This window comes from Cyprinodon tularosa, unplaced genomic scaffold (genome assembly GCF_016077235.1).
Source record: "Cyprinodon tularosa strain WSP-4 unplaced genomic scaffold, ASM1607723v1 ctg337, whole genome shotgun sequence".
Lineage (NCBI taxonomy): Eukaryota > Metazoa > Chordata > Actinopteri > Cyprinodontiformes > Cyprinodontidae > Cyprinodon > Cyprinodon tularosa.
In genome coordinates this window covers 108,521-124,325 of record NW_024039049.1, presented here as the reverse complement: position 1 = coordinate 124,325, position 15,805 = coordinate 108,521, and positions in this window count along the sequence as shown.

The following is a 15,805-nucleotide window of genomic DNA, read 5'->3' as shown; positions in this document are numbered from 1 at the left end:
ATCAAAGGCCATCTGCCTTGTCATTCACACTCAAGCAGACTCATCAACACCCCATTGTAAGAAAGATGCAGGATGTTACCCCAGATTTCAAACCAAAATTCGTCCTGTAAAAGTCTTAAACACAATTATTATAACACCATGGTTGAAAAAAAATAAAAAGACATAATTATCCAATAGTTCTAATATTGTTCAGTTTTGAGTGAACCTTTTTTAAAAACTCCATATTATACACACAACCGTATTTCATGATAGCCCACTGTTATTAAATGGCTACCTAGACCCCCTGTAGGAAAACCCAAAAACCGTTCATGTGGTCATGTAATATGCAAAATGGGCTGCACACGAAGATCGTCCTACAAGAAACAAAGTCATTCATTAGTGTTTCAACATGTCCTACATTAACAGTGTAGAAAACACTGTCAAGCAGAAAAACATCCATATGTTCTCGTTTTTGTTCTCCTGTGCCAATCAGTGAGGGTGTTCCCTCCTGTGTCAGGAAACCTAGAAATTGAAGTGATTGTCAATGTTACAATATTATAAAAAACAATTGGATCATTCCAGTGCTGTAGCCTGGAACTGATGCCACACATTTCTCCCGCTGAGAAAGTAAAAACATCTGTAAATCTGTTATTTTGTACTTTTCATTTTAACACAAAACACAGTTCTAAAAGTAATTCACATCAAAATCCAAGAATCCTGAAAAAGTGAGCTGGACATGTCAGTGCTAACAGAACTGAAGCACTCCCAAAATGCAAATAAGGGGGGTCAATCAGTCCCCCTGCTGTGAAACACAACTTGCATCCAAAACGGAGACACCTCTGTCCCACAGAAGCACATTTTAACAGAAAGTTAGTAATACAACATCCAGCAAAAACATTTGACAATATTTCATAAGAAACTCTTGAAACATAAATCACTTCCGCACAATCTCAGCACAATTTAAACACAGACAGACGAATAGACAGCAGCGCGTGGTGGAACATACAGTATAACGGGGGAAGACAGACACACAGCCATAGATCAACCCGCAGCCAAGCATGCACACAAACACAAAGAAACGTACAAAACACAGAAACACAGTGAACGTCGTTGTTCAGTGAAGAAAAGACAGCAAAGAAAAGAAAATGTCAGGTGCCGGCTAAAAGAATGTATGACTCATCTTTTAATTTTCCAACTTCACTTTTACAAATCCCTTTTATTCTCATTTCAACTTCTCAGTCCTTCAAGGTGATTCAACCTGCTATCAGTCCTTTAAGGTGATTCAACCTGCTAAATTAATTATTCTCAGTCCTTTATTCTCTTTAGCAACTCGCTTCAGAGTCCCAGAGAAGGCGATACATCCTGTAACAGACTTCCACTTACGGCGACTCTCAGCCCTTTTCTTTCAACGAGTGATACAACTCGGTCCAATTAACCCAAATAATCATAAGTCCACTGGAGATGAGTCGAAATCTCCGGGCTGATACAAGCCCCTGCTAATTAATACACAGACACCCGAAATTCTATTTTAGAGGCACAGGCATTGTTCCTCAGGGTCAAAGAATAAATTAATTTTTATTAATTAATCAATTAATTAATTAATCAATTAATAAAACCTTCTTTTAAAAAACCCAGCTTAAGTCAGAGTTAACGTAAAGGCTCTGTTTGAACTAGCCACAGTTCCCTGTAATGTGTATTTATTCAAATCCTTAAACAACCGACTCTTTTAGGAGGGATTCTATCTACCTCTGCAGCTTCTGAATTCTGTGAGGCCGCACACAGCAAATGAGCCCCGGTCCGACCACACGGCGCTTCAGACAACTGAAAAATAAAAAATAATCAAATACTGTCTTACCACACCGAAGTCGGGCCGAAACGGATCAATCAGGACCCAACAGCCGCCCGCCGAGATTCCAGAACCGGCACGAGCCCCCAATTATTAGGGAAGCAAAATATTCTAACATAGTTAACTTTGAAAAAAGGTTGGCTTTTCATTCTTCCCTTCCCAGGCCCACTCGGCGAGCTGCGTTTGGTAATAAAAACCAACATTGCGTGTTGACGTCACAGAATTACAGAGTTTAATCCAATATAAGACAATGCATACACTTAGAAATAAGACAATGCACAAACCTACACCAGAAACTGCAGAACAACAGAGACATACATTCAATTTACCTGACATAAAGAAAAATAGAAAAGAAAGGCAAAGACGCGTCTTTGGAGAGAGCTGGTGCAAAAGCAAAATAGTGGCAGCTATCTGAATTTTTGCCCCTGTGCACAAAATTTTATAATGTAGATAAGTCCTTCCCTTTAGTATAAGGGCCTCCGCTTGACCAATTGGAAGCTGCCTTGGACACTCAGAAAAACTAATTTACGGCCGGGCCTCCACTGGATTCTAAGGTCATCTGGCTGTCATGAGATAAAGTTTAACAGAATCGATGTGGAATGTTGAGGGCCCCTTTCCTGCCATAAATCTAAAGAACAAACTTAAATTCAGTATTTTGGTTCAGGGAAAGGTTATCTTCACAACTCAATCTTGCTATTCTGCACCATTTCACCCCAAAAGATTGAATCCTGCCTTAAACCACATAGAATCAACAGAACATGAAATACAATTCCTTTTCTCACATATAAAACATAATATTCAATCTAACATATTCAATTACCCCATTAAACATATATCCTGAGCAATTTTCTAATACTAAACAAAACATTTTCATTCAAACAATTTCAATTTGATTCTGATATTGTCACAGATAGTACAATTTTCAATTAAAAAACATGATATTAATACTTAGAAAAATGTCTTAAAAACTAAATGTTAGTGTTTTAACATTCTACATTTTATTCAGTATCACAGCATCTCAGATGTTTATTCTGGAAGACCTTTGATCTTCTGTAAACCAAGCAGACCTCTCCCCTGAGGCTCAACTGTTATTCACCCCCCAGGAGATACTCATTTTATGGCCTCCTGTGCTTTGAATACTTACCCATTAGTAGTTTTAAATCATTAACACAGCCTTGTTCAAAATTAAGAAATATGGTCAAAATGAAAGTGTTCAACATACCTTTTACACATGCCATAAGATTAACTGTATTAAAGACTAAAAATAATCATTTTTCTTCAACAACAGTCAGAAACTAGCTGTGGGTCTAGAAACGGCCGAGGCGGTGAGGAAGTGGGGACAAGTTTGTGCGACAACGGAGGGACATGAGGGCCAAAAAGAGCGGGGATCCAGGTGGAAAAAGGGTCCCAGCGTTCTCGCGCACCTCGCTCTGCTAGCTGCCCCATCTTCACCAGACGTTTTCTACAATGCAAGCAAAACAAGGTACCAAACAGGAAATACACAATTTATATTACAATTTTGGAGAGGTACACCAAACACCAGGGTGTCTGGTGTCTGCTAGCTCTGGTGCCTGAAGATGCTTTGCTAGTGAATATTCTAAATAGTACTTTGGTACTCTAATTACAAGGGTCCACATGCGAGTAGCAAAGAATATGTATGTCCATAAAAGGCAAGAGGGTGCAGAGAGTTTTTTGTCTACCCGGGTCAATAGACTTGGCAAGCTACCTGCGTTAAAATCGCCAGATCGACATGCTGTGGGAACACCACCGAAAAAATAAAGCACACTGACTGTGCCCTAGCTTCCTTCCATGTTGCTTTCCATTGTTTACTTTCCTGATTTATGTTGAACTGGTGACATCATCGACGCCAACCCAGTGTGATGCCGTCACCAGGGGTTAGGCTTTTTTTTACCAGTGGGAAGGGAGCCAAATACCGATTGTTAGCGGGTCGACCCGACATTTGTCCCAAAATTGTCCCGAAATTTAGAAAATATCAGTTTTTTTCTCGTTATCTTCTGCAGGCCAGTTAGTTATACGTCAGCCTGAACACCTAAATTCAGCCTATCATATATCAACGGTCATCTGTCAATCAAATTTCATGGTGAATTATTTCCTTTCCCATTGAGTTGCATCCCAGTGTTCACGGGGATGGTCGTCTGTGTCTTTGGCAGGCGTAGAGCTAACAGAACTGGCAGCGTAGCGAGGCAAGGGCTCAAACATGTACGGCTGGAAGCCTTCTACACCAAACCAAGCTTCTGCCGCCCTGGCGTCCTCTTCCACAACATCTTCGTCCCCGCTTTCCTCCTCTAAATAAAAAATGGATGACAGAGGAGACTCATCCACGACCTCCGACACTAAACTTTCCTCCTCTTGCATTTCCGCTGTTTCCGCTGTCCATAGTGTTCCTTGATAGTGTCATTTCTAAGGCTGCGTACCTACTGCAGGCCTTGATGCTCAATTCCGATCTTTTGTAAAATCCGATTTTTTTTGCGTTGCCGTTCACATTTCCAAATATATGCGCAGTAGAGGACGCACTGACCTCACAGGCCAGCATGCTCTATGTTTACGAAAGTAAACATGGATGGTAGTGCCGGCGCGCATCTAGCGATCTTTTCCAACCATAAAAACTGAATCTTTTCAACATGGTTAAACATAAATACTGCTCTCCACATCATCATCCGCCATGGTTGTTGTTTTCCTTGCTGCTTCTGCGTAGCAAGACGCAGAATAGTGACCTTTGTCGGGTATTAATGTTGTTCAGGTAGGATGAATGCGACCTAGGCTGTTCAGACACAGCTCGCATTTGAAAAGATCAGATTTGTATCGGATTCAGGATCACATAGCCAAATGGCCTGGGTCGCATTGAAAAAATCGGATCTGTGCTGTTCAGACAGCCATGAAAAGATCAGATCCAGGTCGCATATGGGCCAAAAAATCGGATTTGGGTCACTTCAGGCTGCAGTGTGAACGTAGCCTTAGTCACCAATTTAGTGCTACTTGGTCCCAATGGAATTTCCCATTGAGGACTTACTAGCACTAAGTTGCTAACTGGTTAGCAAGATGCTTCCAACAAACCGGCCACAATCTAACCTGTTGCTACAATAATCCCGCCCCCTTGATAATTAACCAATCACATTCACTAGCCTCGTGAGACCATCCTGATCTCGCGAGCTTTCAAGGTTTCACTCGCTGATCAGTCTGGAGACTCTCCGTTAAAGAAAATTTGGAGCCGTTCACCAAACGAACGTCCAATCAGCGTTGGCTTTGAGGCGGGTTGAGGTGTGACGCAACGAGAAGCGCGACAGTTCAGTCTAAAGAACATGGCGGCTTCAGCCGATGAAACTAGCGTTAGCGTGGCTATCAAGCAAGTTTTATCGGAATTACAGAGTATTTCTTCACTGAAAGAAGAGCAAAACACTGCTCTGGAGGCTTTTCTCAGAGGAAAAGATGTTTTTGCTCTTCTCCCGACTGGTTTCGGCAAGAGTAGCCTGGCTTGTGGTTGTGTTTTCGTCGTCGCTCTGCTAGTACGTCTTATGCTTCGTTGATCTGATTGGTTTATTTGGCCTGTCTATCACCAACATAGGCCAATCAGCTAACCAGTATTTTCGTCCCTTCCCAAAATTACTTCAACGGAAGGTTTCCAGATGGATTTGCGGAGCAAATCCATCTGGCGGAGTCAGGTTAAAGTCGGGCACGAATCGGAAGAATTCAGAAATGCAATGATTGGACCAGCCCGTTCCCTACAACTGTAAGAAAGTGAATCAACCAAGGGGTCATTTTTCCCTCCTTCCCTTTCTAAAGCAGCCATCCAAAAAGATTTTATCATAAACTTTATCTCTGTCTTCAGGTTTCAGACAGCCAATGAATTCTCTTTCTTGATATAAACAGAACAGGAGAAAAAGGACTTAGAGATTTTCTCGATTTTTATTGTTGTTTAGCTTTTTGAAATTTTTTTACATCTTTATATACGAACTTGCTGCTGATTTCTGTGTTATTTTTATCCAAACTGGTTGTAGATTTCTGATGAAGATCAAAATAACAGGAGATAAAGAAAGGTGAAAGGTGCTGAAAACACCCAGTCGACTTTCACAGATAAAATAAACTTCAGAAATTTCCCCTGTATTACTTCTCAAAGTTTGCAATCATGTTGCCTCTTTCCACATCTGATGAGTTTGGAAAGACGATGCTGCAGATGCAACGTGTTTGCACCCAGCGGGCCTTGAACCCAACTCAGGCTTTAAAATGGAAAGATTTGCTGCCTGTGAATACTCCAACATCTCCCGCTCGGGTGACATTGGGAGGATCACCTCATTTTCCTCCTTGCTCCATTTGTGAAACACGGCCGTCCATCTTTGAGCTAAGCGGCCGACCGGTGGGAACTCCTGGACAAGTAGGCGAACGCCTAAAGGGTGGTCTCGTCTCCCCGGTGAGCCAATTTACTTTGACCTATCCTCCTCTGTGCTGCTGGTCCTGAGAGCTGTCCTCCAATATGAGGGGCTTTGTCACACTTCCGTGGCTGAGCTCCGGCAGCAGGCGAAGCAGCTGAACCTGAACATCCATGGCTGGAGGGATTTCTGTGTCCTTAGCATTGGGCCTGTGTAAGGGAAGGATTACAGCCTTTCTTCCCTGACATTTGATAGATAGGAACTGGGACATCGGATTGAGGTGGTGGCAAAGGAAGGGTTCATAGAGCTGTAGATAAACGTCACTGATGTGATCTTTTAAACTTGGAGGATGACTGAAAAACATGAAGCCAATTCAGAAGAAATGTTTACATATTAACATCTCGTCTGAAAAAAGTGACTTAAAATTAACTTATAAAATACAAGATATCAATTATAGCTAGAAAGGACACATGATGCCTAATAACAGCTAAATATATCTGACACCTGTCAGATAGAAACACGGTAGGGGTTTCTTTCATAGACATAAAACAGTGGAATCCGCTTATAATGGTCACGTTGGTCCAGAGCCAATTTGAACACTATAAGCGGTTGATTACTAAAACCGAATTTACCGTTATTTCACTTATTTCTTATGCAGATTATAATCTAAATCCAATTTACATGGTTTTTTAATGAGAAAAATAAAATTAAACGGATAGATTCCGCATTTACTGAATTTTATTAAAGTACCGTGCAAGTTTAATTACAGTATACTGTCATGTTTGGTTTAAGGTTCCTAACCCACATGCAGAACACACGGACACAGGAGAAAAGTTCAAAGGTTTATTGAATAAACACTGAAAGATAATGAACTGATCCAAGGGGTAATCAGATCCTGGACAGGTCACAACTGGGTTCACTGCAGAGGGGGACAGAGTGGTTAGCTGAAGTCCAGGTACTTTGCAGGATGTGAGAGTGCAGGTCTGTACCTGTTCTGGAGTTTGAGCAGAGCAGCAGAGGGGGGGAACCAGGAGGGTCCAGAGGCTGTCGGCAGGCTGAGGGCTTGGCGGAGGCAGAGCTTGGTTTAGTACTTGCAGATCACAGGTTTGAGTTTCCCTTTCAGATTCTTCAGAGAGCGGGCAGGCAGGTCTTTGACAGGTTTGATTCTCCAGGGTTCTTCAGAGATCAGACCGACAGATTTCCAACAGAGAAACTCTTCAGGGTTTCAGGTTTCAGGCAGGTTCAATCTGGGAAGCAGAGAAGACAAAACAGATCAGGTTTGGGTTCAGGTTTTCGGGGAGTCAGAGATTCAGACAGGCAGGTTGGCTCAGGCTTGCTAACCATAACTGGCAAACACTCTGGCGCTGGAGTGATGTCCTCTGCCTCCTTATATACTGGTCTCCTGATGAGCAAACGAGCAACAGGTGGTGCAATCAGCTCCAGCTACAGGAGACCTAGAACGCCCTCTGGTGGAGAAAAGTGGACAGACCTCCAGATCCCAACATATACTCTGGTAGCCTACGTGACTAATCATGTGCTGTGCGTCGGCTCTGCTGTGCCACCATGCATTTTTTTTAACATGTCTGAAAATAAAGTTTGAAACAAAAGGTTTCATAGAACAACATAGAAGATAACTGCATAGGCTACAGAAAATTAAAGCTAGCCTACGTCTGTTTAGTGTTGCGGATCTGCTGCGCCGCATTAAGAAATCACATATTTATCCATGGTTACCTGGATCAGAGTGTCCAACACCGAGCTCACTTCTTTTTCAAATATGATATAAATGTTGGGATCTGGAGGTCTGTCCACTTTTCTCCACCAGAGGGCATACTAGATCTCCTGGAGCCGGAGCTGATTGCTACCACCTGTCGCTCATCTGCTCATCAGGAGATCTGTATTTAAGGAGGCAGAGGACTTCTCTCCAGTGCCAGAGTGTTTGTCAGTTATGGTTAGCAAGCCTGAGCCAACCTGCCTGTCTGAATCTCTGACTCCCTGAAAACCTGAACCTGATCTGTTTTCTCCTTTCTGCTCCCCAGATTGAACCTGCCTGAAACCAGATACCCTGAAGAGTTTCTCTGTTGGAAATCTGTCGGTCTGATCTCTGAAGAACCCTGGAGAATCATTCCTGTCAAAGACCTGCCTGCCCGCTCTCTGAAGAATCTGGAAGGGAAACTCAAACCTGTGATCTGCAAACACTCAAACCAAGCTCTGCCTCCGCCAAGCCCTCAGCCTGCCGACAGCCTCTGGACCCTCAAGGTTCCCCCCCTCAGCCGCTAAGCTCAAACTCCAGAACAGGTACTGTCCTGCTCACTCACATCCTGCAAATTACCTGGACATCCGCTAACTCCTCTGTCCCCCTCTGCAGTGAACCCACTCCTGACCAGTCCTGGATCTGATTAACCCCTGGATCTGTTTATTCTCTGTACAGAGTTATTTCAATAAACCTTTGAACTTTTCTCCTGCTTCAGTGTGTTCTGCATGTGGGTTAGGAACCTTAAACCAAACATGACAATAAAAGGATAAAGTTTTTGAAACCAACATGCAGGAGACCAATCTTTAAAACGCAAACTGCATTCCTCATCCCAGCTCTGGAGGAGACAACGGTCTGCTCTTCTTCATCCTCATGCTCCTCCTCCTCGCTGCGTGCAGCAGTGGTATCCGCACCAAAACGCTCTTGTAACTGACAGTGAAGCAGACGCCCAGAAAGGAATCATGGGAGTAACAAAAAAAATAATAATAACTAGACTACATGTAATTCTAAAATTATTTTTGCACATGTTTAAATTTATAAAATGGCCAAAAATGAACACTATAAGCAAATTTCTTGACTACTATAAACAAATTATTTAAACAGCGTTTGTATAGAAATGATTCTGTCCCAAGCGTTTTGATCTATATAAGCGGTTGATTACTATATCCGTGACCACTATAAGCAGATTCCATTGTATAAGCGTAGCGCCCATAGTTACTACCTGATGCGTCCCGGAGGCGCCATCCGTTCTGCGCCATCAGCTCATTTGCGCATCCAGATATGCGTCCGGGTCGTCCTCGATTTTATTTTGTTTAAAATACCTAAAGCATGTTTTCCCTCCCCGAAAATATTAAATGTACTAAAATATAATGTGTTACAGGCTAATAATGTATTACCCGAGAAAATAAATGCCTTAAAATCCTTTTTGCTTTATCCTCTGTTCCTGATCTGCACCAGAAATGGGATGCTACGCTACTTCCTGGAGCTAACTTTATCGGCTTTCGACTTAAATATAAATCTAGTCTTTTGGAGTTTTATGTTTTTGTTTCGTTTTAACCTTATGTTATATAGTGAGTAATCTAAAGAAAGCAACAACTAAAAAGCAGATAAACATGGTTTAATCATATTTTGCCGGACTGCTCTGAGCATGTCTGATGATGACGTCAGAGAAGCAGTTTAACGAAAAAATGTCAAAAGCATAAAAATTGTCTCACAAAAGTCATAAAACATTTTATTAAGATGTGTATTAGAATTCTTCAGGGAGTTAAAGATAGAAATAAGTAGCTCAGGTTATCCTGAGCTATCTCTATAGTTATGCTGCTATAGGCTTAGATTGCTGGAGGACATAGGGACCCCTTTTTCATCATTCTGCTTCATTCTATCTCTATTCTCCCACTCTGCAGAATCTATTAGTTCAATCTCTAACGTTCTGCTCTCTCTGCTTTTTCTCATTATAGAAGCTTCACCTTTGATTGTAGATGATAGATTTGAGCCTGTATTTCAGTGCTTAGTCCTGTTTCTCTCTGCTTACACTAAACCTGGTTCTGCTGGAGGTTTCTTCCTGATCGCTGTAAAGTCAGTTTTGCATTGCAAGTGAATATCTACTGTCCCCATATGTTCATCTAGAAGGAGAGGATTGTTAGGGTTGTTAAATTTCCCCAACTTTAACCTATAAAGAATGAAACAAAGACAGTGTAAGATTTTTCCTGACCGTGCTTTGCAAAGGGAAAATATACAGAGCTTTGGGATCACTATGTGCATCTTCGTCTTGCTCTACGCTTGCAGGCTTATTTATTGAACAGTCAACACATTACAACAGCAGGTGTTAGTTTCGATTACGCAATCTCTTAGACATAGCATGAACCTTTAAGATAGGGAACATGTCTGGTTTCAGTATACGCTTTTAAAAAAGGTGTCGGGGGTCATGAACTTTTAACTTCTGTGTTTCTTAAATGAAAAACAGGAAAGCATTCTTGCAAAACATTTGACCGTCTTATGACCTGCATACCCTATTTCCACTGATGACAGTAACATAGCAAAACAAATGATTAAAAGCAATATAAAAGATATAAATGAATAAAATGATAAAAACAACAGAAATCATAAAACAACAGAAATCATAATAACTCCAAGAAGGATCCTGCAAAGTCTGAGTCGATGCAATCAGCTGTTTCCTTAGGAAGAAAACTTTATTTCGCCAAATCTGACAGGATGATCTGATTGAATTGCCTGAGTACAAATTCGTTGAGATGACATGAACTGAAATTGTTCATTTGTATTATTTTAACCTCATCAGTATAAGTCAGTTAAAAGAAAATAACTGCAAAAAAAAAAAAAATCAATTAAAAGTAATGATAGTTTGGTTGTAGGTCAGTAAAATGATCTGCTGATAGAATAAGATTTCTAGATTTTAGATTAGAAAAAAACGACTCATCCCATTAAGAGAAACTAATTGAACCACTCTTTGCTAATTTTTTGATAAACATTTGCAGTGTTTGTCCATATAGGTTAGAAAAAACTGCAGACTGTCTGTCGGTTAATAAAGCAAACCTTTTTATCTGAAAGGAACCACATCTTCTTTAAACTTTGGTCTGATCCTGACTATAATCTACCAAACTTAGTGTGGATTCATGCCGTTCATTACCTCCAACCCTGCCATGCTTCATCTCACATAACTCTCATTATTCACCTGCCGATGAGGCGCTATCAGCTTTTAACAACTCACTCTCCTCTATCGATCTGCTGCCGGCTGCGGTGGACGATTAAAGAGCAAATAAAGAGTAAACACACAAACACTCAGGAGGAGAATACGGCCTTAACCCCCCCAGGTTATCCTGGACTTAGAGAAACACGTGAATTTCCTCATAAACTTTGTGGCTCGAGTAATGAGGAGAATCTAGTGAAGTGATGAAGCTGATCATGCTGACTATCATCCTCCTCAGGTGCAACTTTAAGGTAGTAAAATGGAAGCAAACTCTGCTGATATGATGCCACATCCCGAAGGGAAAACATTCTCAGTTTGGTGTTTGAAATTGCTAAAAGCATAAAAAAAGGAGGGGAGTACGTTCCACCGCATTAAGGAGCTCTTCGCTGTGACGCAGCATCTCCATCTATTAGAGGAAAGTAGCTAAACTCATTCTTTGGTGTTGGCTTAAAGGGACAGCTTCAAAAAAATGATGCTTTCATAAATAAACATTCTGCAAAAGGCAAGGAGAGTGTGGTTATATTGCTAAATCCATTAGCACGATCATTCAGTGATGCACATCAAAGGAAAATGCACAGAGAAAAATATTTAACTCTTAACCTGTTAACTAAATCAATTTTAAAATACCTAAAAAAGGTATAAATTAAATCAGCTGCTGCTCTTTAACCTGTTAATGGGTCTAATCTGCCCTATCAAACCGCTGTAATGATGGAAAGCAGCCTTATTATGCAGGATGAGGCTGAACCGCATATATGCTGACCAGACGGAACAGGTAACGGGTTAAACTGCTAATGCTCAGGTAGATCAGTCAAAGGACGCTTTAAACAAATACATTTTTAATGAAATGATAGTTACCGTTCTCTGGGAGTTTGTTTTTTTCAGATTGGCGTTGCATACTGTGGTTGAAAAATTTAGATTTCTTTTGTTTCATATATTTAGTTATGCTAGTTATCCAGTAAAAAAATGTTTTTACTCAGTCTGTTTCACCTGCAAGGCCACGAATTGTCTGAGTGAGGAGCGTTTTGCGTTCCAGGAATACTTATCCCATAACGAGCCAAATTCTTTCTCAAGAATTGTTACCGTTTAACCAAAGTGTGTGTCATTTGTTTAGACTCTGACAAAACCTTCACAGCTATTTCCTCATTATAAGTAAGGGAGAAAAACTCTGTCTAGATCAGAACAGGGCTGATTACCATAAGGACCGAATGAAGAACTGTTCCCTCTTTGCAAAGGTATGAAAATAAAGTGCCGACTGAGTGAAATCCATCGATCTCCGTTTATTAACTGAAGGAAATAGTTGAATACTTTTTTCCCACTACAGATACCAACTAAAAGCTGTTTGGTTCTAGTTCGAGAATCTTGTGAAGTTCTACTCTAGCATCAGTTTGACAAATCAGGAAATCTTTTAGCATCAGCATCAAACTGGGCAGGATGTCAAAGTGGACTCTGGTTGCTGATTGGTGGAGCTGGTCTGACGTCATCTGCTGGGCGGAGCCCAAGCTTTCTTTCTGAAACGGGTTGTTGTCTGATGACTTCATTCTCATAATTTTACAACTTTATTTTTTAAATAAAAAAAATAAATAAATCTCTATCCTGGGCCTAATACTCCATCGTAAAAGGGATCTTAAATATAAAAGATACAGTTATAAGCAAACATCCAATTCACTGTTTTTTATGCGACTCTTAAACCTCCAGCCACTAGGTGGCAGTACACAACAGAAATATCTATCACGAGCTGAAGCAGAGCACCAAGATCTTGTGAGGTTTTTGAGAGTTGTTATGAGAATTATCGAGCTACATTATTTTTGTTAATTATATCGGTCTCCGCCAGTCACGTGACATTTGTTGCTAAGACGCCATTTTAGGTGGAAAAGGCATAGTGTAAACAACCGCAGCATAGCTAAACGAAGGACTAAATGCCCGTTTACATAGCAGCCTGTCCAAGATAAGTCATTACAGTTAACATAAGCCTGAAAACAGGGGCGGATTTAGGAAAATCGGTCTCCGCCAGTCACGTGAGATTTGTTGCTAAGACGCCATTTTAGGTGGAAAAGGCGTAGTGTACCGCGCCCGAGGTAAACAATTGACTTCACTTGGTGGAGACCGATTGGTACACTGGTGGGGAAGGTGGGGGAGTGTTGGCCAAGTTAGAGCCGTGTGCTGTGCTCTGAGAAGGTTGCAAGCAGAGGTAGAAAAAGTACTAAAATATCGAATCCCACTGACTGCCACTCTGTGTCCCTGAGCAAGACCCTTAACCCCTACACTGCTCCCTGGGCGCCGCAGAATGGCAGCCCACTGCTGCCCAAGGAGATGGGTTAAATGCAGAGAGTGAATTTCTCCAATGTGAGATCATTAAAGTTCAATTATTATTTTCAATTATACGATACGAATCACGATACTCAATTATGTATCGTGTTACATATCGTATCATCAAGTTCTTGCCTAATACTAATACTAATACTAGTATTAGTATGAGGTTAACCTGACTCCGCCAGATGGATTTGCTCCGCATATCCATCTGGAAACCTTCCCTTTTAAGTAATATTGGGAAGGGGCGAAAATACTGGTTAGCTGTTTGGCCTATGTTGGTGATAGACGGGCCAAATAAACCAATCAGATCAACGAAGCATATGACGTACTAACAGAGCGACGACGAAGAGGAGCTAATTGATAGATCAAACTCTTGCCGAAACCAGTCGGGAGAAGAGCAAAAACATCTTTTCCTCTGAGAAAAGCCTCCAGAGAAGTGTTTTGCTCTTCTTTTAGTGAAGAAATACTCTCTAATTCCGATAAAACTTGCTCGATAGCCACGCTAACGCTAGTTTCATCGGCTGAAGCCGCCATGTTCTTTAGACTGAAATGTTGCGCTTCTCATTGCGTCACACCTCAACCCGCCTCAAAGCCAACGCTGATTGGATGTTCGTTTGGTGAATGGCTCCAAATTTTCTTCAATGGAGAGTCTCCAGACTGATTAGCGAGTGAAACCTTGAAAGCTCGCGAGATCAGGATGGTCTCACGAGGCTAGTATGAGGTGGCTAAAGCTTAATAAAACATGTCATCTGAAATTGGCGTCCAAACTGTAATCGGTTAATCTCTAATTAAAACTCCTCTGTTTCTGTCCTGACATCCCAAACCCATCCGTTTTTTTATTGTTTTTTGGTGCGTTAGTGGTTAATTTACCCGCGCTCCAGATATGAAGGTTACATCGACAAAGTGGGACAAACCATCCAATGACATTTTATGTGCAGACCTGGTTTACTTAGCTAGGAAGTTAAATATCATCCAGCCTCTGATTAAGAGCCTTGCTCAAGGGCAGCTGTAGCTGATGAGAGAAACGGTGAAGGATGTGATTTCCCTGGAGACTACGAGCATATCTCTGAACCCCCCCTCCCCCCACAGGGTACATCTGTGTTGGATATACTCTGTGAGTCATGAAGAAATTCACCCTGACTTGAAAAGACACGTTAAACGGAACAATGTTCTGCACAGACGGTTCAATTTAATCACTGAGGCAGCTTCCAAGTTCTTCATAGCTCCTCCAGGGGTCGCTGTTGTGCTGCTCTGTTTGCTCTGGTTCACCAGACTTGATTCTATTTGCTATGTTACACTTTGATCCAGGGATTTTTTCCATTAAAACCTCACTGGAATGTTTTCTTTTTACCTTAAGAGTCTGACTTTACCTTCACAAACTCTACATCCAGCCTGTTAGAATCAAGGTTAAGTCCTTTTATTACTGACTGAAGATACAATTCCTTGCAAAACTATTTCTGTACCTTTGCCTTCGACATTCTTCTGTGTTAAAAGGACAGGGTTTGTTCTGTTTGGATTTTCTGTGAAAGATCAACATCAATGGTTCACATTCTATTGAGAAAAAAATACTATAAAAAGTGTAATTCATTGCGGTTTACTCAAAGGTTTTTATAAAAACATTTAGCTGCAGGTTTACCAGCTTTCCTAATCTTGTTTTTGTTTTGTTTTTTGTTGCTTGACTGAAAAGAATCTGAAGGGCCATGTTAGGAAGACCCCCATTCATAGCTATGAAACATTAAGCTTTTATATTTACATCTGTTACAGAGGCGGAGGTAGAACATTTATGTTGTGTGTTGCTTTTGTTTTCTGGATCCTTTCTGCACAAGTGCAGTAAGATGGTCGGATCCAAAGTTGTGGAGAATGAAGAGACATTTTCTGATGACAATCAATGTGCTAAAATGATTAATTAATTGTATAAACCAAATGTCTTTCAGGATGTTTTCTGATGCCTTCAGGAACCATAGCAACCGCTGAGTTTTACCTAATGGTAATTTTCCCACTTATAACGATTTTTATTGATGAAAACCTAAAAAACATAAAGTTAAATCTATGTCATTTCAGAAAACCAATGCAACTGTTTTGGTGGCTGCAGAATTTTTGAAATTATACTTCAAATTAGATAGCAAAGGACTTAAAGTAAAAACAAAGGGTAAGAAAACAAACAAAAAAAACAATCAACATGGCTGTACGACACTGGAATCTTGTCAAAAAAGTAAAAAAAGTCGAGTAACCGGACCACGTACCGTTAAACAAAGTCCTGCACTCAAAATGCTAATGTTGCCTCAAAATGTGGAGTTCTACAAACTTTGCCTTTTTTAAATGTTTTTTAC